General features: G+C 42.8%; 1 pseudogene; it reads right to left on the reverse strand.

Moving 5' to 3' along the window:
• Nucleotides 1-26,716, reverse strand: part of LOC110528963 — a 31,113-nt pseudogene extending 4,397 nt beyond the window's left edge.
• Between the last annotated feature and the right edge of the window lie 1,208 nt (nt 26,717-27,924).

Genomic DNA, 27,924 nt, shown 5'->3' on the forward strand with positions numbered 1-27,924 from the left:
AATGCTATGCTAGGCTATCAATACTCTTACACAAATGCTTGTGTAGCTATGGTTGAAAAGCATATTTTTAAAATCTGAGATGACAGTGTTGTTAACAAAAGGCTAAGCTTGTGAGTGAATATATTTCTTTCATTTCATTTGCGATTTTCATGAATAGTTAACGTTGCGTTATGGTAATGAGCTTGAGGCTATGATTACGCTCCCGGATACGGGTTTGATAGTCACAAGAAGTTAAACAATCCTGCACAGGAACCATAGGACAGGGATGAGGTAGCTACACCCTTGATCAGAGCAAGTAAGTGCGGACCAGAGCTAGACCAGAGCTAGTGCAGACCAGAACTAGCTCGCTACGAGCTATGCCCTGGACCAGAGCTGAACCAGAGCTTGTGCAGATCAGAGCTAGCAAGCTACTAGCTACGCCCTGGACCAGAGCAAGACAACAGTTTACTAGCTATGCCCTGGACCAGAGTTGGACCAGAGCTAGATCACAGCTAGGCCAGAGTGAGCTAGCTAATAGCTAAGCCCTGGACAAGAGCAAGACCAGTGCTAAAGTCCAGGGCGAAGCTAGTAGCTAGCTCTGGTCTGCACTAGCTCTGGTCTAGCTCTCGTCTCCACTAACTATCTCTGGTCCAGGACATAACTAGTAGCTAGCTAGTAGAAGTCTGACTAGCTCTGGTCTAGCTCTGGTCTGCACTAGCAGTTTTTGGCCGGGGTAAGCCGTCATTGTGAATAAGAATTTGTTCATAACTGACTTGCCCAGTTAAATAAAGGTTAAACCTTTTTTTTTTTAAGCTATGGTCCAGATCTTGTCCAGAGAGCTTACTTATCTAACTAGCTAGCTAGTAGTTATTTCCTATTGAAGATTTTGGTGCTTTTATGCACATTTAAAGGGGTTATTGTTAAAAAAAAGCACAAATAGTAATAATCTTTTAATGAGTAAGTAAGTTAAGTCGGTCTGTACATATCAATGTAGGGATGTCCTTGTCCCATTGCGACTCCTGTGGCGGGCCGGGCACAGTGCACGCTGACATGGTCGCCAGGTGTATGGTGTAGCTGGCTTCTGGGTTAAGTGGGGTTTGTGTCAAGAACCAGTGCGGCTTTGTTGGGTTGTGTTTCAGAGGATGCACGGCTCTAGACCTTCGCCTCTCCCGAGTCCGCTCGGGAATTGCAGCGATGAGACAAGACTGTAACTAACAATTGGATTGTGGAGAAAACAGGGAATTTAGAAAAATTGAAAATAACTATAATGAGGCTATACACAGGGTGTACCGGTACCGAGTCAGTATGCGGGGGTACAGGTTAGTTGGGGTAATTTGTACATGTAGGCAGGGGTGACATGACTATGCATAGATAATAAACAGCGAGTAGCAGCAATGTACAAGACAAATAGAGGGGAGGGGGGTTGAATGTAATAGTGTGGTGGCCATTTGATTCATTGTTCAGCAGTCTTATGGCTTGGGGGTAAATCCCTGTTTGGGATAGGGGGCAGAATTTTCACATTCGGATGAAAAACGTGCCCAGAGTAAACTGCCTGCTACTCAGGCCCAGAAGCTAAGATATGCATATTATTAGTATATGTGGATAGGAAACACTCTTTAGTTTCTAAAGCTGTTTGAATGATGTCTGTGAGTATAACAGAACTCATATGGCAGGCAAAATCTGAGGAAAAATCCAACCAGGAAGTGGGAAATCTGAGGTTTGTAGTTTTCCAACTCATTGCCTATCCAATATACAGTGTCTATTGCACTTCCTAAGGCTTCCACTAGATATCAACAGTCTTTAGAATGTTGTTTCAGGCTTCTACTGTGAAGGGGGAGGAAATAAGAGCTGTTTCAATCAGGTGTCTGGCAGAAGGCCATGAGCTGGTCACGCGCGTGGCTGTGAGAGCGACCTGCGTTCCATTGCATTTCTAAAGACAAAGGAATTGTCCGGTTGAAACATGATTGAAGATTTATGATAAAAACATCCTAAAGATTGATTCTATACATCGTTTGACATGTTTCTACGAACTGTAATATCACTTTTTGGACTTTTCGTCTGAACTTTTGCCTGGACGTGCCCGCACCTCATGATTTGTGAACTAAACGCACAAACAAAAGGAGGTATTTGGACATAAATTATGGACTTTATCGAACAAAACAAACATTTATTGTGGAACTGGGATTCCTGTGAGTGCATTCTGATGAAGATCATCAAAGGTAAGTGTTATTTTGTTATTGACCAAATACTAATTTTCCACCATAATTTGCAAATAAATTAATTAAAAATCCTACAATGTGATTTTCTGGATTATTTTCCTCATTTTGTCTGTCATAGTTGAAGTGTACCTATGATTAAAATTACAGGCCTCTCTCATATTTTTAAGTGGGAGAACTTGCACAATTCGTGGCTGACTAAATACTTTTTTGCCCCACTGTATATCTCTCCGGATAGAAAGTCCCCTTCCATACAGCCAGCTGGGTTCCCAGTACATTGACAGAAATAAAGAACTCTCCACGGGCAGAAGAAAGGCAGAGGTTTATGTTTCATGATTAACTACTCATGGTATGATTGTGATAAAGTCCTTTTGTTCACCTGCCCTAGAGTACCTCACAATCAAATGCCGACCGTATTACCTCACAAGATAATTCTCCGGTTATAGTCACAGCCGTGTATATTCCCCCTCAAGCTGATACCAAGACGGCCCTCAAAGAACTTCACTGGACTTTATGCAAACTCGAAACCATATATCCTGAGACCGCATTTATTGCAGCTGGGGATTTTAACAAAGCAAATTTGAGGAAAATTCAACTGAAGTTCTATCAACACATTGACTGCAGTACTCGCACTGCTAAAACATTCGACCACTGCTACTCCAACTTCTGGGATGCCTATAAGGCCCCCCCCCCCCCCCCCACCCTCCATTCGGCAAAACAGATCACGACTCCATTCTGCTCCTCCCTTCCTATAGACAGGAACTCAAACATGAAGTATCCGTGCTAAAATCTATTCAACGCTGGTCTGATCTATCAGAATCCATGCTTCAAGATTGTTTTGATCACGCTGACTGGGAAATGTTCCAGGTTGCCTCTGAGAATAACATTGACGTATACAGTCATGGCCAAAAGTTTTGAGAATGACACAAATATACATTTTCACAAAGTTTGCTGCTTCAGTGTCTTTAGATATTTTTGTCATATGTTACTATGGAATACTGAAGTATAATTACAAGCATTTCATAAGTGTCAAAGGCTTTTATTGACAATTACATGAAGTTGATGCAAAGAGTCAATATTTGCAGAGTTGACTCTTCTTTTTCAAGACCTCTGCAATCCGCCCTGGCATGCTGTCAATTAACTTCTGGGCCACATCCTGATTGATGGCAGCCCATTATTGCATATTGTTTGTCCACCTGCCTCTTGAGGATTGACCACAAGTTCTCAATGGGATTAAGGTCTGGGGAGTTTCCTGGCCATGGACCCAAAATATCAATGTTTTGTTCCCCGAGCAACTTAGTTATCACTTTTGCTTTATGGCAAGGTGCATTGTGCGTCACCAAACTGTTCATGGATGGTTGGGAGAAGTTGCTCTCGGAGGATGTGTTGGTACCGTTCTTTATTCATGGCTGTGTTCTTAGGAAAAAATTGTGTGTGAGCCCACTCCCTTGGCTGAGAAGCAACCCCACACATGAATGGTCTCAGAATGCTTTACTGTTGGCATGACACAGGACTGATGGTAGCGCTCACCTTGTCTTCTCCGGATGCCCCAAACAATCGGAAAGGGGATTCATCAGAGAAAATGACTTAATCCTGGTCCTCAGCAGTCCAATCCCTGGACCTTTTGCAGAATATCAGTCTGTCCCTGATGTTTTTCCTGTGAAGTGGCTTATTTGTTGCCCTTCTTGACATCAGGCCATCCTCCAAAAGTCTTTGCCTCACTGTGTGTGCAGATTCACTCACACCTGCCTGCTGCCATTCCTGAGCAAGCTCTGTACTGGTGGTGCCCCGATCCCGCAGCTGAATCAACTTTAGGAGACGGTCCTGGCGCTTGCTGGACTTTCTTGGGTGCCCTTAAGCCTTCTTCACAACAATTGAACCGCTCTCCTTGAAGTTCTTGGTGATCTGATAAATGGTTGATTTAGGTGCAATCTTACTGGCAGCAATATCCTTGCCTGTGAAGCCCTTTTATGTGCAAAGCAATGATGGCGGCACGTGTTTCCTTGCAGGTAACCGTGGTTGACAGAGGAAGACAAATGATTCCAAGCACTACCCTCCTTTTGAAGCTTCCAGTCTGTTATTCAAACTCAATCAGCATGACAGAGGGATCTCCAGCCTGGTCCTCGTCAACACTCACACCTGTGTTAATGAGAGAATCACTGACATGATGTCAGCTGGTCCTTTTGTGACAGGGCTGAAATGCAGTGGAAATGTTTTTTGGGGATTCAGTTCATTTGCATGGCAAAGAGGGACTTTGCAATTAATTGCAATTCATCTGATCACTCTTTATAACATTCTAGTGTATATGCAAATTGCCATCATACAAACTGAGGCAGCAGACTATGTGAAAATTAATATTTGTGTCATTCTCAAAACTTTTGGCCACGACTGTACATGGACAAGGAGACTGAGTTCATCAGGAATTGTATAGGGGATGTTGTTCCCACTGTGGCTATTAATAAAACCTACCCTAACCAAAACCGTGGACAGATTTCAGTATTAGCGCAAAACTGAAAGTGCGAACCATCGCATTTAACCACGGCAAGGTGACTGGGAATAAGGTTAAATACAAACAGTGCAGTTATGCACTCTGTAAGGCAATAAAAGTTGATTTGATGCAGAAACAAAGTGGAGTCGCAATTCAACTGCTCAAGCACGAGACATTTGTGGCAGGGACTCCGGACAATCATGGATTACAAAGGGAAAACCAGCCACGTTGCCGTCACCGACTTCTTAGTCCCGGACAAGCTAAACACCTTCTTCACCCGCTTTGAAGATAACACAGTGTTTCCAAAGTGTTGCTGTGGGCTCTCGTTCTCCGTGGCCGATGTGAGAGAGACACTTAAGCGTGTTAACAGTCGCAAGACTGCCGGCCCAGACAGCATCGCTAGCCGCGTCCTCAGAGCATGCACAGACCAGCTGGCTGGAGCGTTTACGGGCATATTCAATCTCTCCCTCTACCAGTCTGCTATTCCCACTTTCCTCAAGATGTCCACCACTGTTCCTGTAACCAAGAAATCAAAGGTAACTGAACTAAATAACTATCGCCCTGAAGTATTCACTTCTGTTGTCATTAAGTTCTTTGAGGGGCTAGTTAAGGATCATATCACCTCCACCTTAAATGACACCCTAGACCCCCTTCAATTTGCATACAGCTCCCAATAGATCCACAGACGATGCAATCACCATCACACTGCACACTGCCCTATTCCATCTGGACAAGAGGAATATCTACGGTGTCTGCGGAAAGTATTCAGACCCCTTGAATTTTCACATTTTGTTACGTTACCGTCTTATTCTAAAATTAATTTAATAGTTTTCCCCCTCATCAATCTACACACAATATCCCATAATAACAAAGCAAAAACAGGTTTTTAGACATTTTTGGTAATTTATTAAAACAAAAAAACAGAAATATCACATTTACTTAAGTCTTCAGACCCTTGACTCAGTACTTTGTTGAAGCACCTTTAGCAGCAAATACAGCATCAAGTCTTCTTGGGTATAACGCTACAAGCTTGGCACACTTGTACTTGGGGAGATTTTTCCATTATTCTATGCAGATCCTCTCAAGGTCTGTCAGATTGGATAGGGAGCAATGCTGCACAGCTATTTTCAGGTCTCTCCACAGATGTTCGATCAGGTTCAAGTCCGGGCTCTGGCTGGGCCACTCTAGGACATTCAGAGATTTGTCCCGAAGCCACTCCTGCGTTGTCTAGGCTGTGTGCTTAGGCTCGTTGTCCTGTTGGAAGGTAAACCTTCGCCCCAGTCTGAGGTCCTGAGCGCTCTGGAAGGTTTTCATCAAGTATCTCTCTGTACTTTGCTTTGCTTATCTTTGCATCAATTCTGACAAGTTTCCCAGTCCCTACCGCTGAAAACATGCCACCACCATGCTTCACCGTAGGGATGGTGCCAAGTTTCCTCCAGACGTGATGCTTGGCATTCAGGCCAAAGAGTTCCATATTGGTTTCATCAGATCAGAGAACTTGTTTCTCATGGTCTGGGAGTTTTTAGGTGCGTTTTGGCAATCTCCAAGCGGGCTGTCATTGACCTTTTACTGAAGAGTGGCTTCCGTCTGGCCATAAAGGCCTTATTGGTGGATTGCTGCAGAGATGGTTGTCGTTCTGGAAGGTTCTCCCATCTCCACAGAGGAACTCTAGAGCTCTGTCAGAGTGACCATCGAGTTCTTGGTCACCTCCCTGACCAAGGCTCTTCTCCCCCTATTGCTCAGTTTGGCCAGGCAGCCAGCTCTAGGAAGTCTTTTATTATTATTATTATTATTACTTTTCATTATTTATTACAAAAAAACACAAGGAAGGTGTAACATTAAAGTATTGGAACATGAAGGACAAACAATACAGCATCAAGTCACTATCAAACATGTATCAGTCTTTCCGCAACAGAGCCATCCTTATGTGTGAGGGTGCGTGTGCATGATAATGATATAAAATACAAGTCATAGTTTCCTTTTTTCCCCCTTTTTTTCCTTTTTTTTCCCTTTTTCATGATCAGAATCTTGTGAAACCCGAACCCTCCAAGATCCCCCCACTGTTCCCCAATAGCTGTCCCTCAACCATCATTCTCTCTCTCCACAGCAACTCCACTCCCACTTGTCTCCAATTCCACATACCAACCATCAGCTTCCTAATTATTTCCAAACTTCTTCCATTTAAGAATGATGCCACTGTGAGGCCACTGTGTTCTTGGGGACCTTCAATGCTGCAGACATTTTTTTGTACCCTTCCCCAGATCTGTGCCTCGACACAATCCTGTCTCTGAGCTCTACGGACAATTCCTTCCACCTCATGGCTTAGTTTTTGCTCTGACATCCACTGTCAACTGTGGGACCTTATATAGACAGGTGTGTGCCTTTCCAAATAATTTCCAATCAATTGAATTTACCACTAGTGGACTCCAATCAAGTTGTAGAAACATCAAGGATGATTAATGGAAACAGGATGCACCTGAGCTCAATTTCGAGTCTCATAGAAAAGGGTCTGAAATACTTATGTAAACAAGGTATTTCATTTTTATTTGTAATAAATTTCAAAAACCTGTTTTCACATGTCATGTTGGAGTATTGTGTGTAGGTTGATGAGGATGATTTAAAAAAAATACATTTCAGAAAAAGGCTGTAATGTCATAAAATGTGGAAAAAGTCAAATGGTCTGAATACTTTCCGAATGCACTGTACTTCAGTCTAAGTCTGCCGTCATTGCTATAGATTGTGATAACATCAACATGAGGGGTGTTGTACAAAGCAAAGTAATCAGCGATTGGATCATCTCTAACCAATCAGAGTAGCAAAGCCAATGATGCATTTTCAAACCTCCGCTTTACCCACGTGTATTCAGGCTTTGACCCTGAAGAATGCACAGTGATGTCGAAACATTGGTGGTTTACCCAATAAATTACTGGGAGCTTGTATCTAGAGTGTGTGACTCTCTTTATTTATTTTATAGCCTACAGTTTACACACCATTAGTCATTACCTCGACCAGCTTTTGGGGGTGTGCGTCAGCTCATGCTTTTTATTAGACTGGCTCTGGCCCAACGCATAGGTTTCTGGGACCAATCAGAACGTTTAGAATGTTTTTCCATTCTAGAGATTGTTGTGGAGGTACTCATGTCCAGACTCATTGAAGAAACTAACAAAGAAACTAACGTCTGTGGGCGTGACGTTTGACCGGAGCAAGGAGTTCAGGTAGCCAGGCAAACTGATCAGTGGTTGTCTGGATGTTTGAAAGATGTTTTGGTGTTGGTAGCTTTTACAGTTTTGGCAGTAGAGGTTCCATAATAATAATAATAATAATAATAATAATATGAACAGTTTCTAAAGTTGTGCTTTGCTTTTTAAGGCAGCCACATCTTTTTTTAATTCAGACATATCCTCTGTCAAAGGGCACAGGGTTACCTGTCAGGTGGGATGAGGGGTGGAGACAGGACTCAAAGACAGGATGAAGCAGTGCATTTAATTATCTCCTTAAAGCAGAACTGAACTCGAAAACCAACTCTTCTCATTGAAAACGACATATGTGACCGATATTAGCAAGTAGGTTAATGTTGGTCATAAAGTCAGAATTCTGTGAGATTTGAGTACAAGGCCTACTTGAGGTTTGGGCTTTGATTTTGACAATACTCACTTGCCTACTAATACGGGATAAACAGCTGCACTCTATCCAATCATACTGCAGAACACACAGACAGTGAGACAGCAGCCCAGCAGATCGGACTTTGTTTACTTAAGACAACACATCGCACATTTTATTACTTGAGAAATACTGCACCAAACACCTTTGTTAGATGTAAAATTGTGTGACTAAAACCTTCTTAAATTATTTTAGATTAATTCAGACTATTTTGAGGAAGTGATACTGGCTTCGTTCCTATAAACCCCTTTCTGTGTTTGCAAACATTGCTGCACGAGGGCAAAGACCGCAAGTTGGTGCCAGAACACGGGGGAGTTCTTATAGAAAAAAAGCCTCTATTTACATGTTGCATATGAGTGCATTTCACGCTACTTTTGGATTAAAATTGGATTGTAACGCTCGCATGAATTGCATGCTTAATATAATGTTTGTGTCGTCATTGCAAATCAACTGCATTATACTTTTAAAAAACACTTACATTTCAACCAGTAAAATGTCTCTTTGGCTAGCTTTTGCTACAGCAAATATGAGCGTTAGCATTCTAGCTAACACCGGCTGCATCCAAAATTATCATTTTGCAACGATCACAATCAAACATAATCTCAGCAACCGTTCAAGCAAGAATCAAAACATCCTTGTAAGCATATGAAAACCCCCAAAACGTCAATCTAGGTATGTTGAAGGGTGCAGATGGCGATTGCTTTCTTACTGCAGTCAGGAGTCGCTCGCATCTGTCCATGACGTCAGTGTTTCATGTACTGGAATGGGGTTAATGGTGTCTCCTGGGGGACAAATGTCCGTAACTGTCACATTAAACCACACCCCCAAGATTGAAATAAAAAAAAATCTTAATGAGCAACAGAAAAACACGCAGCATTGGTATGTTCAGTCGCTCTTTAATGATGACTGCACAGGTCACAAAGAACCTCAGATATAACTGAACCTTCCAACACCTCTATTAATTTAGGGCAGACAAACAGGCACTGAAAGGGCACTGAAAATGTGACTTAAAGTCAAAGTCAACTTTAAGTTTTGAGTTTACCATTATCTAATTCCTAAGATCATTTATAGAAAACATATCATTTCTATCTGTAATCACTCCTAATATGTATCGTGGGAAGAAGACAGAATGAAATAGCCTATGTTGAAACGGTTGCGTAATCTGTAAGATGTTTTTGTCTTCTCTGTGTATCTCTAAGCTGCCCTGGGGTATGTCTTTTATGACTAACCTGGGAGATTACACCCTTTGAATCACATAACGCTTACCCAGAATGCAGAAGGCCACTGCCCTTGCTCTGCTCCACGGATCCCCCTTTTGAAGTGCTCTAATCCCTGGCAGCGGGTAAAGGGTTAAAGGCGGCGCTGACCTCACTCTCAACTCTCCAAACTATTGTCAGAGAGACGTCAGAGACTCTCATCCACAACATCAGGCCCAGAAAAGCTAAGTAAGGCCCGCTGGAAAAATACTGTGAAGCTGATTCAACAGAGTTGACTATGAACCAAGAAGAAAATATGGGGAGAAAAATACACACCAACTGCACGATAGTTTGTAGCTCAGTTGGTAGAGCATGGCACATGCAACGCCAGGGTACTGGGTTCGATTCCTGGGGACCACCAATATGAAAATTGCATGCGTGCATGACTGTAAGTTGCGATTGACAAAAGTGTCTTCTATGGCTTTATTTTAAGGCTATTCAACTTCTGTGCATATGATGTTTGATATGCCTTACATTTCTTATTCTCTTCTGACTGAACAAAAAGGCAACAGAAAATACTTAGTGTTTCACAATACAGTGAGAACAGCCATTTTATAAACATGTTAAACTTGGCATAAAAAGCCAGGAACACTAAGGACCAGTATTAGCAGGATGACGGAGGTTGTTGCAGGAGGCAGGAGAAGGCAGGAGAACCTGCTAAAGTGAAGAGCCAGCCCCAGAGAGACGGATTCTTTAGCGGAGAGCGATTAGTACTAGACCAATAGAAGACATTGTGTCTCTCTCCTCATGGCTTTGCTGGGAAAACAGCTAAGTCAATAACCAGTAATGAGATTTTATTTACCCAGCTGGTGGTGAAATGTTAAGACGCCCAGGGACCTAAAGTCATCCAACTGGGCTCGAGGCCCACAGCTAAAACCACATTCTAACCCTGTGCATATTTGTCTGTGAAATTTTCACACAATTATGTAAACAAGCATGCTGAATTGTTCTTTTGGACTGTGACGCAAAGAGAGAGAGAGCGAGAGAGGGGAGAGGGGGGAGATAGAGAGAGGGAGAGCGAGAGGTTGGAGAGAAAGAAATCAAGAAAAAATAAGCTGGGAGACATGCTATTTCTCCCAGGAAGTCTTGGTGACTGACAGGTACCTTGTACGGGGCTGAGAGGGCTCTGTGGGCTCCGAGCAGGGTCTTGATGCTTTCATAAGTGACAAAGAACGTTTAGGGAGTCAGAGTTTAGGGACCATTAGTCAACCAGCATACAGCATTTAATGACACTGACTAAGGGGGTGGGGCGGGGTGGAGAGTGAGAACAGTGAAGGAAAAGGGGGAGTCGGGTAGGACTGGCAATTGCCGAGGGCCTCATGAAACGATATTATCACAATACTTATGTGCCAATTCGATATGTATATGTATTGGGATTCTCACGATTCTATATGTATTGGGATTCCATACTGTGATTTCATTGCAAATCGATATATATTACTGCTGCAGAGGGACAAGAGAGAGCCCTAAGAAAATTAGTTTTGATCAGTCATGGAAATAAAAGTGCAACCAAAAAAATTGCATCCCCATTTAAGGAGGAGATGCAGTACAAACTATGAAGGAAAAATACCGGAATTGCGGTGCAGGCATATCAAACTAGTGCAAAATAATATTGCGATATTGTCAAAACAATAGTGAGTGAGTAGGTAGAGTGAGTAGAATGAGAGAAAAGTGCTTACTTCATTAAGGCAGCAGTGTAAAAATCACAACCCATTAAGAATGGAGAATTCAGGTCTCATTGTAGCCTTTTCAAATGATGCCCACCTGACCCAGATTGCGATTTATAATGGACTGTTTTTGGATTCCGTGAACCACAACAGTAATTGTGTGATGGCGGGGATTCAGGGCTGTGTTCCAAACAAAATAACGACAAACTTTGTGTGCTTGTTCTAGTTCCTCAATGGCACAACTAGGAGAGCTCAAAAAAGCCCCTTAGTAGCTAGGTTTCTCAAATCAAATCAAATGTATTTGTCACATACACATGGTTAGCAGGTGTTAATGCAAGTGTAGCGAAATGCTTGTGCTTCTAATTCCGACCATGCAGTAATATCTAGCAAGTAATATAACCTAACAATTTCACAACAACTAGGTTATACACAAAGTGTAAAGGAATTAATACAAATATGTACATACAAATATATAAATGAGTGATGGTACAGAACGGCATAGGCAAGATTAAGTAGATGGTATAGAGTACAGTATATACATATGAGATCAGTAATGTAGGGTATTAAAACATTATATAAAGCGGCATTGTTTAAAGTGACTAGTGATACATTACATCAAGATGGCAAGATGCAGTAGATGGTATAGAGTACAGAATATACATATGAGATGAGTAATGTAGGGTATGAGAACATGATATAAAGTGGCTAGTGATAAATTGATTACATCAATTTTTCCATTATTAAAGTCGCTGGAGTTAAGTAAGTATGTTGGCATCAGCCACTCAATGTTAGCGATGGCTGTTTAACAGTCAGATGGCCTTGAGATAGAAGCTGTTTTTCAGGCTCTCTGTCCCCGCTTTGAAGCACCTGTACTGATCTCGCCTTCTGGATGTTAGCAGGGTGAACAGGCAGTGGCTCGGGTGGTTGTTGTCCTTGAGGATCTTTTTGGCCTTCCTGTGACATCGGGTGGTGTAGGTGTCCTGGAGGGCAGGTAGTTTGCACCCGGTGATGCGTTGTGCAGACCTCACTTTCCTCTGGAGAGCCTTCCGGTTTTAGGCGGAGCAGCTGCCGTACCAGGCGGTGCTACAGCCCGACAGGATGCTCTCAATTGTGCATCTGTAAAAGTTTGAGTGTTTTTGGTGACAAGCCGAATTTCTTCAGCCTCCTGAGTTTGAAGAGGCACTGCTGCGCCTTCTTCACCACGCTGTCTGTGTGGGTGGACCATTTCAGTTTGTCCGTGATGTGTACGCAGAGGAACTTAAAACTCTCCACCCTCTCCACTACTGTCCCGTCAATGTAGATAGGGGGCTGCTCCCTCTGCTGTTTCCTGAAGTCCACAATCATTTCCTTTGTTTTGTTGACATTGAGTATGAGGTTATTTTCCTGACACCACACTCCTCCTTGTAGGCCGTCTTGTCGTTGTTGGTAATCAAGCCTACCACTGTAGTGTCGTCTGCAAACTTGATGATTGAGTTGGAGGCGTGCATGGCCACGCAGTCGTGGGTGAACAGGGAGTACAGGAGAGGGCTGAGAAGGCACCCTTGTGGGGACCCAGTGTTGAGGATCAGCGGGGTGGAGATGTTGTTACCTACCCTCACCACCTGTGGGCGGCCCGTCAGGAAGTCGGGTACCCAGTTGCACAGGGCGGGGTCGAGACCCAGGGTCTCAAGCTTAATGACGAGTTTGGAGGGTACTATGGTGTTAAATGCTGAGCTGTAATCGATGAACAGCATTCTTACATACAGTAGGTATTCCTCTTGTCCAGATAGATGGGTTAGGGCAGTGTGCAGTGTGATGGCGACTGCGTTTTGTCTGTGGACCTATTGGGGCGGTAAGCAAATTGGAGTGGGTCTAGGGTGTCAGGTAGGGTGGAGGTGATATGATCCTTGACTAGTCTCTCAAAGCACTTCATGATGATGGAAGTGAGTGCTACAGCGCGGTAGTCATTTAGCTCAGTTACCTTAGCTTTCTTGGGAACAGGAACAATGTTGGCCCTCTTGAAGCATGTGGGAACAGCAGACTGGGATAAGGATGGATTGAATATGTCTGTAAACACACCAGCCAGCTGGTATGCGCATGCCCTGAGGACGCGGCTGGGGATGCCGTCTGGGCCTGCAGCCCTGCGAGGGTTAACACGTTTAAATGTTTTACTCACATTGGCCACAGTGAAGGAGAGCCCGCAGGTTTTGGTAGCGGGCCCTGTCAGTGGCACTGTATTGTCCTCAAAGCGAGCAAAAAAGTTGTTTAGTCTGTCTGGGAGCAAGGCGTCGTGTGTCTGGGAGCAAGGCGTCGTGATCCGCTGCGGGGCTGGTTTTTCTTTTGTAGTCTGTGATTGACTGTAGACTCTGCCACATACCTCTCGTGTCTGAGCCGTTGAATTGCGACTCCACTTTGTCTCTGTACTGACGCTTAGCTTGTTTGATTGCCTTGATATCCAATTGGCGACAGATTTTCATGTGAAAGTTCTAAAATCTGTATCAAGACAATATGCGCATTTTCCCACCAGAGATGTATTTCCATCATATTGACTTGTTGTGGATAAAAGACTGTGCATGATGATTGTGCAAAGTAAAAATAACTTTTGTGGATAAATTCCCCATGTACCGTATAAAAAATAAAAGTGAAATGGGTTTCCATTGCATTTTAAACTCTACTGATGGTTTTGTCACAACAAATGTTGCGTTATGGACGACTGTGTTATCTCGCTCTCTGTGGCTGATGTGTGTTATCTCGCTCTCTGTGGCTGATGTGAGTAAGACTGCAGCTGGGCCAGACATTTAGGAGGCCGCGGGGCCAGACAGATTACCAGGACATGTACTCAGAGCATACTGTGACATACTGTGACGGCCCTGAATTTGTCTGAACCGTCTGTGCTTCTCCTTCCAATAGTGCGCTTCCCCTTTAATTCCCAATTAAATAGCCAGCATCAGCTGCGCAATAGAGGGTTGTGATGGTGGTGCGAATGAGGAGTGTTCAACTCTTTTGTTGTATTTAAAAGTCAGCTTTGTAGCCTTGTCTCAAGTTTAACCAGGATCAGATCCACTAATTTCTTCCTTTGGACTACACATCTCAGTTGGTCTCAGCTGTTTCGTTGTGGTCTTCCTCAGCAGGAGATCTGTTGGCGGATTGGATTGCCTGACAGACCACAACTTTTTTGCATACGGTATTTCATTTGTTTGAATGTGATTTATACCGTGCTGATTTGTGGTCAGTTGTAGTTAAAGACTACTGAGATTTGATACTCTTTATGGTTGTATGGTTGGGTTTAAGCTACACTCCTTTACCGGGCTGGACTCTTTTAGGCCCGAGGTACAGACATTTTCTTGAGGAACCAAAGCTTATGTTTATTTATGTTGGTAATACAACCTACACAAAATAACAGTTGTTTTGAAGTTATTGCCAATGTTTTAAAGGTTTATGAAAAGTGTATTTCCATACTGACTTTTAAATGAGTCCTTTGTATTGGTGTAGACTTGATGGACCAGACAGGACTCATTCCCTCAAACAAAAAGGAGAAATCAATATTTTCTCTGGTAGGCACAACCTACCTGGCACCCCTATAAATAATAACCTCAAGTCAAAACCGTTACAATGCACTGAGCAGCTGGCAAGTCCTGTGTGACTCAGTTAATAGAGCATGGCACTTACAACTCCAGGGATGTGGGTTTGACTCTCATGGGGGACCAGTACGAACAAATATGAAAATGTTTTACTCACTATTGTAAGTCAATTGTACTTTATTTAACTAGGCAAGCCAGTTACAAACAAATTAGTATTTTACAATGACGGCCTACCCCAGACAACGCTGGGACAATTATGCACCACCCTATTGGACTCCCAATTAAAGCCTGGAATTGAACCAGGGTCTGTAGTGACACCTCTAGCACTGAAATACATAGCCTTAGACTGCTGCGCCACTCGAGAGCCTGCTTGGTCAAGCTGGATAAGTGCATCTGTTAAATGACTAAAATGAATGCATCTTGAAAACCACTCCCTGACCCAGTCTGTAATACCTACATGTTTCAAGCAGACCACCATAGTCCCTGTGCCCAATAACGTGAAGGTAACCCATCTAAATGACTATCGCCCATAGCACTCACATTTGTAGCCATGAAATGCTTTGATAGGCTGGTCATGGCTCACATCAGCCTAGACACACTGGACTCACCCATTCACATACCGCCACAACAGATCCACAGATGACGCAATCTCTATTGCACTCCACACTTCCCTTCTGGACAACAGGAACATCTATGCTTTTCATTGACTACAGCTCAGTATTCAATACCATAGTGCCCTCCAACATCATCACTAAGTTCAGGACCCTGGGACTGAACACCTTCCACTGCAACTGGATCTTGGACTTCCTGTCGGGCTGCTCCCAAAAATACCTTTTACCCCCAAGCAATGAGACTGCTGATGAATAGTTATTTAAATAGTTAACCAGATAGACCTTTTTTTCACTAACTTTTTGACTCATCTCATATGTGGCTGCTACTGTTTTAGCTATCCTGTTGCCTAGTCACTTTATCCCTAGTTAGTATGCACATGCTGTATCTACCTCAATCAACTCGTACCCCTGCACATCGACGCAATACTAGTACCCAGTGTATTTCGCCGAGTTATTGTTACTCATTGTGTATTTATTACTCATGTTATTACTTTTCTATTATTTCTCAAATTCTTGACGGTCTAACTGTTGTCTTCAAAGTGTGCACAGTTCCTAAGTAATTTCAATGCACTTTTAGGACTGTCAAGTCTACTCCCACTCCCCTTCCAGGTGAGTCTGATGAGGCGATGGTGTGAGTAAGGATGGTGACAGGTGTGCGTAATAATGAGCAGCCTGGTGACCTCGAGCGCCGGGACCGATGTGGGGCTCCAGGCGCAGGACTCTGACCAGAGGGACGGTCCTGGCAGCCAGGCCAATCGCTTCTGCTGAGGCGCAGGAACACCAGTTGCGACACCCGGACCCGACATCACCTACACTAACAAAACAACAAAAAAACACTCCCTGATGCTTCCCTTTGGTCAGGAGTTATTCTGTAACGTGTCTGCTGGGAGTCGGGAAGCAAGTTCAGGGAGCGTAGTTAATAAATAAATTAACATAGAACAACACAAGAAACACGGGTAGTTTACAGCCATGAACAGAAACAATAACGCCTAGAGAAAGAACCACAGGGAGTGACATATATATATATATATATATATATATATATATATATATATATATATATGAAAGGTAATCAAGCAGGTGATGGAGTCTGGTGAGGCGCTGGTGCACGTAACGATAGTGACAGGTGTGCGTAATAATGAGCAGCCTGTTGACCTCGAGTGCCGGAGAGGGAGTATACGTGACATGTATTTGTCATGTTATTTCATTACCAGATCATGTTGTGAATAAGCCCACTAGGCTATGTCATTTGTAATTATATACAGAATAATTAATAGGAATAGCATTGGGTGTTGCACAATGGTTCATCCAACACAACTGTGCACAGTCGACTCTGTGTCCAATCCGAGGCACAAAAACATATGAAAACATGAACTCAGTACCTTAGTGAGTTCTCTGTTAAATCTAACGAGGCCCTGGTGTAAATCAAGCAGACAACAACAGATGATCAACATCAATTCACCAGGGATATTAAATCCAAAGTGGATCCAGGCACAACTCTCTTCAGGAGCGTAATGAACGAGACACCAAAATATTCTTGACATTCCTCTCGAATACCTTTTTCCCAGAATTTGGGCTGTTGTTGCATGGCATGCGCTATCACAACAGCTGTTCGTCACTTGACTGTCATTCGGTAAATTCCTTCCTGGATCCGGTGATGATGTGTGAAAATATCATGGCATAATTTATCAGCTGGACACCAAATCAAATGCTCATCCAACAAGTATTATGCATAATTATTGAAGAACCACGTTAATGACAGTATCGATTTAGGTTTTAAGTATCAAAGTAAGGTGACTCTTTCGGTTAGAAGCATTCGATTTTGCAATCACATCATTTGGGATTTGTGTGCCCATTAACTGTTTACCCCATAACATAAGGACTGTCCAACAACTATTATGCATGATATAATATGATGCCATTATATAACATTTATCCAAGGCATTACTTCATGTTGTTACTGTGGAACCTAGAACATTGATACTAATTGAGTACTGTGCCTGCACATGAATGTTCTATGTTTTAACTTTAGTTTGAACGAGTCATGTAAAACTTCTCTGTTCCAAGTATCATTATTACTGTTTGTGTAGTAGTAAGAACCCAAAAATGGCTAGATCCAGGATTCTTACAGGGTTCAAGTTCAATGTCTAATTGAAATGAATAATGCTTAATGTATGATATAACGAAAACTTACACTGCCATAAATGCAAGGACAGAAAAGTAATGTTTTATGTCACACAATGTTGGACAAATCCATCAAGAGATACCAACTATGATAAAGGGTTAAACATAGGTTTGACATCTACTCGTGAATTTTATTGAATATAGCTCTGATCCTCCTTACACTGTAAATGCACGGAATGAGCAGCAGTACAGGGGAATCCATGACAGACCCCTTCCCTTTTTCCACATTTTGTTATGTTACAGCCTTATAAAAATACACACAATACCCCATAATGGCAAAATGTAAACAGGTTTTTAAAAATGTTTGCAAATGTATTAAAGATTTTTTTAAATAATTTATTTACACAAGTATTCAGGCCCTTTGATATGAGACTCGAAATTGAGCTCAGGTTTATCCAGTTTCCATTTATGATCCTTGAGATGTTTTTACAACTTGATTGGAGTCCACCTGTGGTAAATTCAATTGATTGGAGTCCACCTGTGGTAAATTCAATTGATTGGAGTCCACCTGTGGTAAATTCAATTGATTGGAGTCCACCTGTGGTAAATTCAATTGATTGGACATGATTTGGAAAGGCACACACTTGTTATATACGGTCCCACAAGTTGACTGTGCATGTCAGAGAATTTGACAGAATTTGAACAAATTACACTTGAAACATTAATAAACTTTCCCATCAGACGCTCTCCATGCTGGGTAGGCTATTCTAGTTTGTCAACAGGTAGCTTATGTCTGTGGTGTCTTATTGGTGCCAGAGACTCATAATGAGTGACTCATCATTGGGGAAAGAGCCGATGGCAGCTGATGAGACCCCTGCATAGATGCCCCGGAAACTCCCAACCTTTGCGAAGCCCTGCTGTCACTGCATTCTGGTCTTAATGGTGTCCAGGGGGAAGAAGGTGAGGTCCACATATCCCAGCACAGCCCCCACCTAGCATGTAGGCAATTCAGGCAATTCAAAAGCAATTCAGGCAATTCAAAAGCACTGCATAGACCCACACCTAGCAGAGAGCGATGACACACAGAGACAAAAGCTAATCTGCTAAACTCAAGACTCAAGACAGGTCATGCCTAGATGATGGTTAGTTTCTGAGTGTTTTGAAACTTTGCATTTTCCATTGAACATCCTGTTTCAGAGAATCTTGCATGTACAGTTTGGTGTTGGTTTTCCTCCATTTGAAGGGGTAGGTGAGCCAACCTCAGATGCACATCTTTCTGATGGGCCTCCACACTTTCACTTCGTTTGCGAACGGCATTCTCCTGCATTTTCAAACTGTTAATGGTGTGTCTCGATTGTTGTTCCATTTGTCCAGTGAGCTCAGACAACTGTCCCAGTCTGTCTGGGCAGGGTAAAAGGAAGAGGTTGAGGGGAGGGTAATGGTGGAGAGGTTATAGGCGAGCCAGAAGCCTGGGGATGAGGCACAGTGCTCTCCAACTCCATTACACAATCGAGTCCGTCCACAATGAAAGAATTCCGGTCACAAATTCCAGTGTCCACATTGACACATTATGGGGTTCCAAATTAAATACATGACTCAACAACTTTGCGTGTGTGGTGTATTCATGGGTGCTTTTCTCCATAGGTCCCTGTTCGGGTGCCAGTTCTGTAGTGGTGTTTTTAGAGAGGGGTAAAGATGAAGATTTTTGTTTGGGGCGCCAGGTGGGTGGCAGTGAACAGAGTAGGAGAGTAGGAGAGAGCTTCCAGACACACATCAGCAGAAGAGACTCCCTCGAGTGTAACCTGTTTGCCAGATAACCAGTGGAAAGAATGGATATGACACACCATGTAAACACAAGTCACAGCACTGGGGTAACCAACCAATATTTCTCATACAATAAAAATGATTAGAGCAACTCAGTGGCAACTTCATAGAGGCAACAGACAAAGAACCCAGTTATCATTAGATGATTTGCAAATATCTGTGTTTCTTCACAGAGTGAGTTGGGTACATTAGTGTGTGTGTGTGTGGTCCAAAACATAAAAGCCCTTTAAATGTCCCAAAGCCAATACACAATACATCAATTCAGTTCCAAAAAGAGAATAAAAATAATAAGCAACATGTGACCGACCACTTCTTTTTGGTCTTGTTGCAAAATTTGAAATTGTGTTTTCTACATTGGATAAAAGTACTGACTCAGAGCTTCAATAATATATACAATGCAGTGCAGTTGAGGGAAAATGAGAAAGTAATGCTGCTTTGAAATTTGATAAACTTGTAACCTCACTTTTGAGAAAATGCCCCTTGAATGTTTTGGTACACCTACTGTACTAAAGAGCTCTTCTTTGTTCACAACTATTCAGCATTGTTCACACCCTCTTAAGCCCCATCCATCTCTTTGAGGATTTACATGTGAGGCAATGTGCCATGTTCTAAACATAGTGATTGTAGCTGAGCTTTCGGTCCATTGACCTTCATCAGAGCATCTAAAAGTGGTAAAAGTAGTAGCCACAAATATGAAAAACTCCAGGTAAAATACACTTTATGATGTTCTATATCCTAATCTGACTTTGGTGCAGGTCATGTTTTCACATTACTGTCTCTGGTAAACACACACTATATATATCAAATGAAAGTTTATTTGTTACATGCACAGGATTTCTGCATCTAATTCATGTGTGTTACTTGCTTTCATTGTATTATTCAAATTATTGAATCAATCAACAGTATGGGCAAACAGGCTATTCGTACAGGGAAAAGGCTGACAATTAAATGTTTTTTTTAATGTTTTTATTTATTGTAGCAGTTATTTGAACAAATTACACTTCAAACATTAATAAACTTGCCCATCAGATGCTCTCCATGCTGGGTAGGCTATTATGGTTTGTCAACAGGTAGCCTATGTCTGTGGTGTCTTAGTGGTGCTAGAGACTCATAATGAGTCGCAGGGGTCCCATCCGAAGGTGTAAATGGTACAGTGAAATGATTACTTGCAAATTTGCAGATAAGTAAGTAGGTAGCCTTGCACAAGCCTTGGCTTGTCCGAGCCAGAGTGGCTCATAGGGCAGGATCCTATCTCCTGTTTCTGTAGGGCGAGGCAGCTTGATGTACAAATACATCCCGTGGACAGGACACTAGTCTATCACAGAACATTACCCCCAATCTATCTCCTTAATGCTGAATGCCAAGCAGAGATGCATCAGGTCTGATTTTTACAGTCTTAAAAATATTTTATAATCACTATTGTCTAGACACGTACACATGTTCATGAAATAAACAGATGGCCGTAATCACCCCCAGACACACCTTTCTAACTTGATGAGTCATGTAAAAGATAGGTTATAACCACCCCCACGTCCATGCCAATCTAAGTGTATGGGTCTTTACAGAAGTAGCAGCAACGTGTGTGGTGTATGTGTGTGCGAGGATAGAGTCATGTGAATGTACATAGAGGCAGTGCAGATAGGGAATCTATATTCAGAGAGACAGTTTCTGTTACTTCTACTTCATGTGAAGTCTATGGCCTCTTTGTTGCAAAACTTCTACATGCAGACCATCTTTGGGAGGAAGGACTTCAGCTTCGTGCAGCAGCTGAAACTTGTCCGAACCCTCCGTGGTGACAACAACACCAGGTTCCAGAGCATCAAAGCTGTAAAACAGGAAATTAGACAAAACATTTAAGAGACAGTACAACCTTGCATAACATCAATTCACCTTCCAAGTTCAGATAATAAGAATAAGCCTATACAATGCAATGTTCACCTGAAGTGCTGGTACTGCTTGATCTGTGGCAGAGGCCTGAAGTACAGGTGTTATTGCCAGCCATAGCTTTCCATCACCACCGTATCATCCTCCAGTCCAACCAGCTGTGGAATTCTGACCCCTGTCACAGTGCTGTCCTTCACCACACCAGCAATCTCTGTTCACTCTGGTCTTTCTGAAGAGTTTCTGATCAGCCCGAAGCACCAGTCAGGGGTAAACTTGGTGTGGCCTGTGATCAAGAAGTGAAGGTCCCGACTGTGGTGAAGCCTGTGCATGATCCTCCAGGCACAACACCAGAGCACAAACTTGTTCTTGTTTTGGCCACTGCAGTTGTCACAATTCAGGTCCACAGTTGTTTCCCCAACTCCATAGATGGTAAATAAATGGTGTATGTAGTGGATGACAGCACAGCTGCCTTTGCTGAATGACATGCCTTCATCAATCAAGTAGTTGACTTGTTGTGGTATTCCTTCACTTCAGAGATCAAACAACCATACTTGCGACAACTGTAGTGAAAATGGAGATGGGTCCTGGTTACATATGGTCAGAAGGATAGTGCACTTAAAATGTTTTTAATTTAATCCAAAACATACAATATACTTTCAGTGAAGCCACTCAAAAACTACATCACACCAGTCATCCAGCAGACTCACATTCAGAGCGACACACAGAAGTATCCAGGGTCAATGCCCTACTCAAGGGCATGTCGACAGATCTCCTACAAGGTCAAAAACGGGGACCTGAACTCTCCAAGATCCTCCCCACAGCTCCCCAATAGCTGCCCCTCAACTATCCGAGACACCTCCCACAGTCTCCCCCCAAGAAAAAATAATACAATTAATTCCATTCCCCACCCCCAAGAACCCCCTGTCACGGATGTCGTCGTGGAAATGACCGGACCAAGGTGCAGCGTCGTGAGCGTACATTTTCCTTTATTTATGTAAATGTCGCCAACAAAACAAGAAACAAAGACCCCGACCGTGACGCTTACTAGGTCTATAGTGCCACTAACATAGTCAAGTACCCACAAAATACAAAGGAAAAAAGGATGCCTAAGTATGATTCCCAATTAGAGACAATGATAGACAGCTGTCCCTGATTGAGAACCATACTCAGTCAAAACATAGAAACAAAAAACATAGAAATAAAGAAACTAGAATGCCCACCCTGGCCTACCCAAAATAGAGTGCCCACAGGCTAATTGATTGTTAGAAAACACTTTTGCAATTATGTTAGCACTGCTGAAAACTGTTGTCCTGATTAAAGAAGCAATAAAACTGCCCTTCTTTAGACTAGTTGAGTATCTGGAGCATCAGCATTTGTGGGTTCACTTACAAGTTCAAACTGGCCAGAAACAAAGACCTTTCTTCTGAAACTCGTCAGTCTATTCTTGTTCTGGAGAAATGAACATGTGAGAAATTGCCAAGAAACTGAAGATCTCGTACAACACTGTGTACTACTCCCTTCACAGAACAGCGCAAGCTAGCTCTAACCAGAATAGAATGAGGAGTGGGAGGCCCCAATGCACAACTAAGCAAGAGCACAAATACATTAGTGTCTAGTTTGAGAAACAGATGCCTCACAAGTCCTCAACTGGCAACTTTTATTAAATAGTACCCGCAAAACATCAGTCTCAATGTCAACAGTGAAAAGGCGACTCCGGGATGTTGGCCTCTTCACCTCATGATGTCATCTATTTTGTGAAGTGCACCAGTCCCTCCTGCAGCACAACACCCCCACAACATGATACTACCACCCCTGTGCTTCACAGTTGGGATGGTGTTCTTCAGCTTGCAAGCCTCCCCCTTTTTCCTCCAAACATAATGATGGTCATTATGGCCAAACAGTTATATTTTTGTTTCATCAGACCAGAGGACATTTCTCCAAAAAGTACAATCTTTGTCCCCATGTGCAGTTGCAAACTATAGTCTGGCTTTGTTATGGCGGTTTTGGAGCAGTGGCTTCTTCCTTGCTGAGCGGCCTTTCAGGTTATGTCGATATACAGTAGGACTCATTTTACTGTGGATATAGATACTTTTGTACCTGTTTCCTCCAGCATCTTCACAGGGTCATTTGCTGTTGTTCTGGGATTAATTTGCACTTTTCACACCAAAGTACGTTCATCTCTAGGAGACAGAATGCGTCTCCTTACTGAGCGGTATGATGGCTGTGTCGTCCCATGGTGTTTATACTTGCATACTATTGTTCATACAGTTGAACGTGGTACCTTTAGGCGTTTGGAAATTGCTGCCAAGGATTTACCAGACGTGTTGTCTACAAACATTTTTCTGAGGTCTTGGCTGATTTCTTTTGTATCCAATGTCAAGCAAAGAGGGACTGAGTTTGAAGGTAGGCCTTGAAATACATCCACAGGTACACATCCAATTGACTCAAATGTCAAATAGCCTATCAGAAACTTCTAAAGCCATGACATCATTTTCTGGAATTTCCCAAGCTGTATAAAGGCACAGTCAACTTGACCCACTGGAATTGTGATAGTGAATTATGTGAAATAGTCTGTAAATGGTTGGAAAAATTACTTGTGTCATGCACAAAGTAGATGTCCTAACCAACTTGCCAAAACTATAGTTTAAATTGTTATGGCTGCAATCCCGCTAACGGGATCGATATGACAACTACCAGTGAAAATAGAGGGCACCAAATTCAAACCACAGAAATCTCAATTACAATTCCTAAAACATACATGTGTTTTATAACATTTTAAAGTTAATCTTGTTGTTAATCCCACCAAAGTGTCCGATTTCAAATATGCTTTTCAGCGAAAGCACTACAAACGATTATGTTAGGTCTCCACCAAACCACAATAAGCACAGCCATTTTCCAGCGAAATATAGCATTCACAAAAAGCAGAAATAGAGAAAATCAATCACTAACCTTGAATTATCTTCATCAGATGACACTCATAAGACTTCATGTTACACAATACATGCATGTTTTGTTTGATAAAGTTCAAATTTATATTTAAAAAATCTGAGTTTACATTGGCGTATTAGATTCACTAGTTTCAAAAACATCAAGTGATTTTGCATAGCCACATCGTTTCAACAGAAATACCCATCATAAATGTAGATGATAATACAAGTTATACACATGGAATTATAGATATACCTCTCCTTAATGCAACCGCTGTGTCAGATTTCAAAAAAAGTTTACGGAAAAAGCAACCCATGCAATAATCTGAGACGGAGCTCAGAACAGTAGCCAAATTAGCCGCCATGTTGTAGTCAACAGAAACCAGAAAATACGTAAATGTTTCCTTACCTTTGACGAACTTCATCAGAATGCAGTCCTAGGAATCCCAGGTCCACAATAAATGCTTGATTTGTTTGAAAATGTCCGTTATGTCCAATTAGCTACTTTGGTTAGCGTGTTTGGTAAACAATTCCAAAGTCAAAGCGCGTCCACTATAACGTGACGAAATGTCCAAAAGTTCCGTAACAGTCAGTAGAAACATGTCAAACGATGTACTGAATCAATCTTTAAAATGTTGTTTACATATATCTTGAATAACGTTCCAACTGGAGAATTAGAATGACTTCAGATGACCGGTGGAACGCAGGTCCTTCCCCTGTGAACGCGCATGGTGAAAGCATGGTCAACTCGTGGCAGTGGTGACTATTTCCTGTCTCATTCGACCCCCTTTACTTTGGGAACGTTATTTTTCCAAACATAAAAATAGTGCCCCCTAGCTTCAAGAGTTAGCTAGCATGTTGATGGCCATAACAAATAAACAAGGGTGTCAGCTGTCACTATATCTAACTCCTCTTGACAATTCAAAACTCTCAGGAGTATCAGGAATCAAGGTAAGACCCAAGTGCAGACTGTGTGAAGTACTCATGTTTATTGTAACCACAGGGGCAGGCAAACCACAGATCCAGGCAAGCAGGGGTCGATAATCCAGAGCAGATGCCAAGGTACAGGACGGCAGGAAGGATCAGGTCAGGCAGAGGTCGATAATCCAGAGGTGGAGCAAAGGTACAAGATGGCAGGCAGTCCCAGAGTCAGAGACAGGCAGTGGTCAGGCGGGTGGGTACAGGGTCAGGACACGCAAATGTCAAAAACCATGGATAATGCTGGTAGGCTTGAATAAACCTGACGAACAGACAAAACACAGATATAAATACACGTGGGATAATGGGGAAGATGGGTGACACCTGAAGGGGTCTCGGCTTCGGAGATAGTAGCCGTGGCATGCCAGCACCTCAGGCTTGACCTCCTTGGATACTGGTCGGTGCAGCGGAAGCGAAGTGGCCCGGGTCTTACTGAACTCCTCCCGGAGGTCCTGGTACTTTGCATGCAGAGCAGGTGGAAAGGTCCGGGCAATTTCCAAGCCCCAGGAAGATGTCCTGGGGTAGGCAGAGCTGACATAAGGCAATGAGTGTGGCAGGATTGGCTACAGCCCACGATGGCACCAGTAGCCCAGTCAATGGAGAGATTGTGTCACTGGAGCCAAGAGAATCCTGGAACCTGCGGAAACTCAACTAGCAGGAATTGGATCGTCTCACTGTGGTTCCCCGACACTCGTAGGTTTACGGGGGTGGTCTGGTGGGTGACCTGGCCTATAGAGCGCACATCCAGCGCTCTAACACCCATGGGAATGGAGAGGCGTTGAGTGGGGATGCCTGGCCCCCCGAGTCGATGAGTACCTGGAGAGACTTGGACTAGTCGCCCCACAGCAGGCTGGCATGGAGGGGGGGGCGATTAAGGGGAGAACAACAATTATCTTTAAGACCCACCAGAGTACTCACTCCAACAATTGAGCTGGGTCTCTTGAAGGGACAGGTAGACACATGTAGTACTGCAATACAGACAACCCTGGGTGTTCAGTCTGCGTACGCGTTCAGCTGGAGACAGCCTAGCCCTGCATCGGCTTGAGAAGAGGCAATTGTCTTCGGAGGCTCATGGAGGAACTTGGGTAAGCTCGGATCCTCTCTGGGACTTCCGGAGTTTATCAGATGCAAGATGGGATCCTTGAGTGAGCGATTGGGACCGCAATCAGACCTCTTCCCCCTCTTAGGTTCCCGTAACCGTCCATCGATCCGGATAGTTAAGGCAATGAGTAAGTCGAGATCTATCGGTAGTTCAAGGGCTGCAAGCTTTTCTTTACCCCCGCCGATAATCCGTGCAGAAATGTGTCGAACAGCGCTTCCGGATTCCAGGTACCCTCTGCTGCCAGCATGCGGAACTCCACCGCATAGTCTTCCACAATGAGGGAGCCTGCCAAAGCTGGAGTAACTTCCGGGCAGCCTCTCTCCCAGACACTGCAGCCTCAAAAAACCTCTCATCTCCGCCATGAATACCTCCAGATTGAGGCAGACGGTGGATTGTTGCTCCCACACCGCCGTGGCCCAGGGGAGTGCCCTCCCGGACATCAGCGTAATAATGTACAATATCTTCGAGCGGTCCGATGGGAACGGAGAAGGCTGCAGCTCGAAGACGAGGGAGCACTGGGAGAGAAAGGCCCGGCAGGTTCTGGAATCTCTAATTCTGAGTGCTATGCATTTTGCTACTATTTTTGTATTACAACAATGAGTGTAAGGGGCCTCCGGTGTTTTAGATAGACTGGATCTTTATATTTGCCATCTGGGTCTTGTTTAAATAATAGTGAAATCAGACCTTCCTGTTGAGTACCTGACAGAGTGCCATTTCTATAGGAGTAGTTAAAACAATCTAACAATGGAGATTTTAGTATATCAAAAAAGGCTTGATATACCTCTACCGGTATGCCATCAAGCCCTGGGGTTTCTCTAGACTGAAAGGATTGAATAGCCTCAAAAAGATCTTCCTCTGTAATTTGGTGTTTACACTGACCCTTCTGTACATTTATTAATTTTCCATTTTCATTATTATTTGGAAAGAATTCCTTACCGTAATCTTCATTCAGTGGGAGAGGATGAGACGGAAAAGAGAACATCTGTTTAAATATATTTTGTAAATCATTTGGAGAATCATAGATGACTCTGCCTTCAGTAACAAGTTTCTGCAAATTATTTTTGTTAGCGTTCCTGTGTTGGAGATTCAGGAAGAATTTTTGCATTTTTCTCCATATTCCATCTAGTTTGCTTTATTTTTGTATAAGTCTTGAATAAGTCCCTTTAGTTATTTTTGAAATAGATTACATTAGATCGTTCTGGAATAAGTCCCTCTAGTTATTTTTGTAATAGATTAGATTAATCGTTCTTGAATAAATCCCTCTAGTTATTTCTATAAGAGATTACATTGGAGCGTTCTTCAATAAGTCCCTCTATACATTTTTGTAATAGTTTACATTAGAGTGTTCTGGAGTAAGTCCCTCTAGTTCTTTTTGTTTTTCCTCTAACTTATTTTGTATCTCTGTAGTATCGTTTTTATTGCTATCTACCTGTACTAGTAGTTCATGTATTTCCCTTGTTAGTCTTGTCTCTTTAGCCAGAAACTGTCATTTTATTATTGACAAATATTTAATAGAATGACCTCTGAAGGTACACTTAAAGGTATCCCAAACAACAAGGGGATTTGCTGAATCTATATTATACTGGAAAAATTATGTTATAAATTATTTGTCTTAGTTAAAAATAAGTTGTCCTCCAGTAAACTTTGA

Source organism: Oncorhynchus mykiss, chromosome 7, assembly GCF_013265735.2.
Source record: "Oncorhynchus mykiss isolate Arlee chromosome 7, USDA_OmykA_1.1, whole genome shotgun sequence".
Taxonomy (NCBI): domain Eukaryota; kingdom Metazoa; phylum Chordata; class Actinopteri; order Salmoniformes; family Salmonidae; genus Oncorhynchus; species Oncorhynchus mykiss.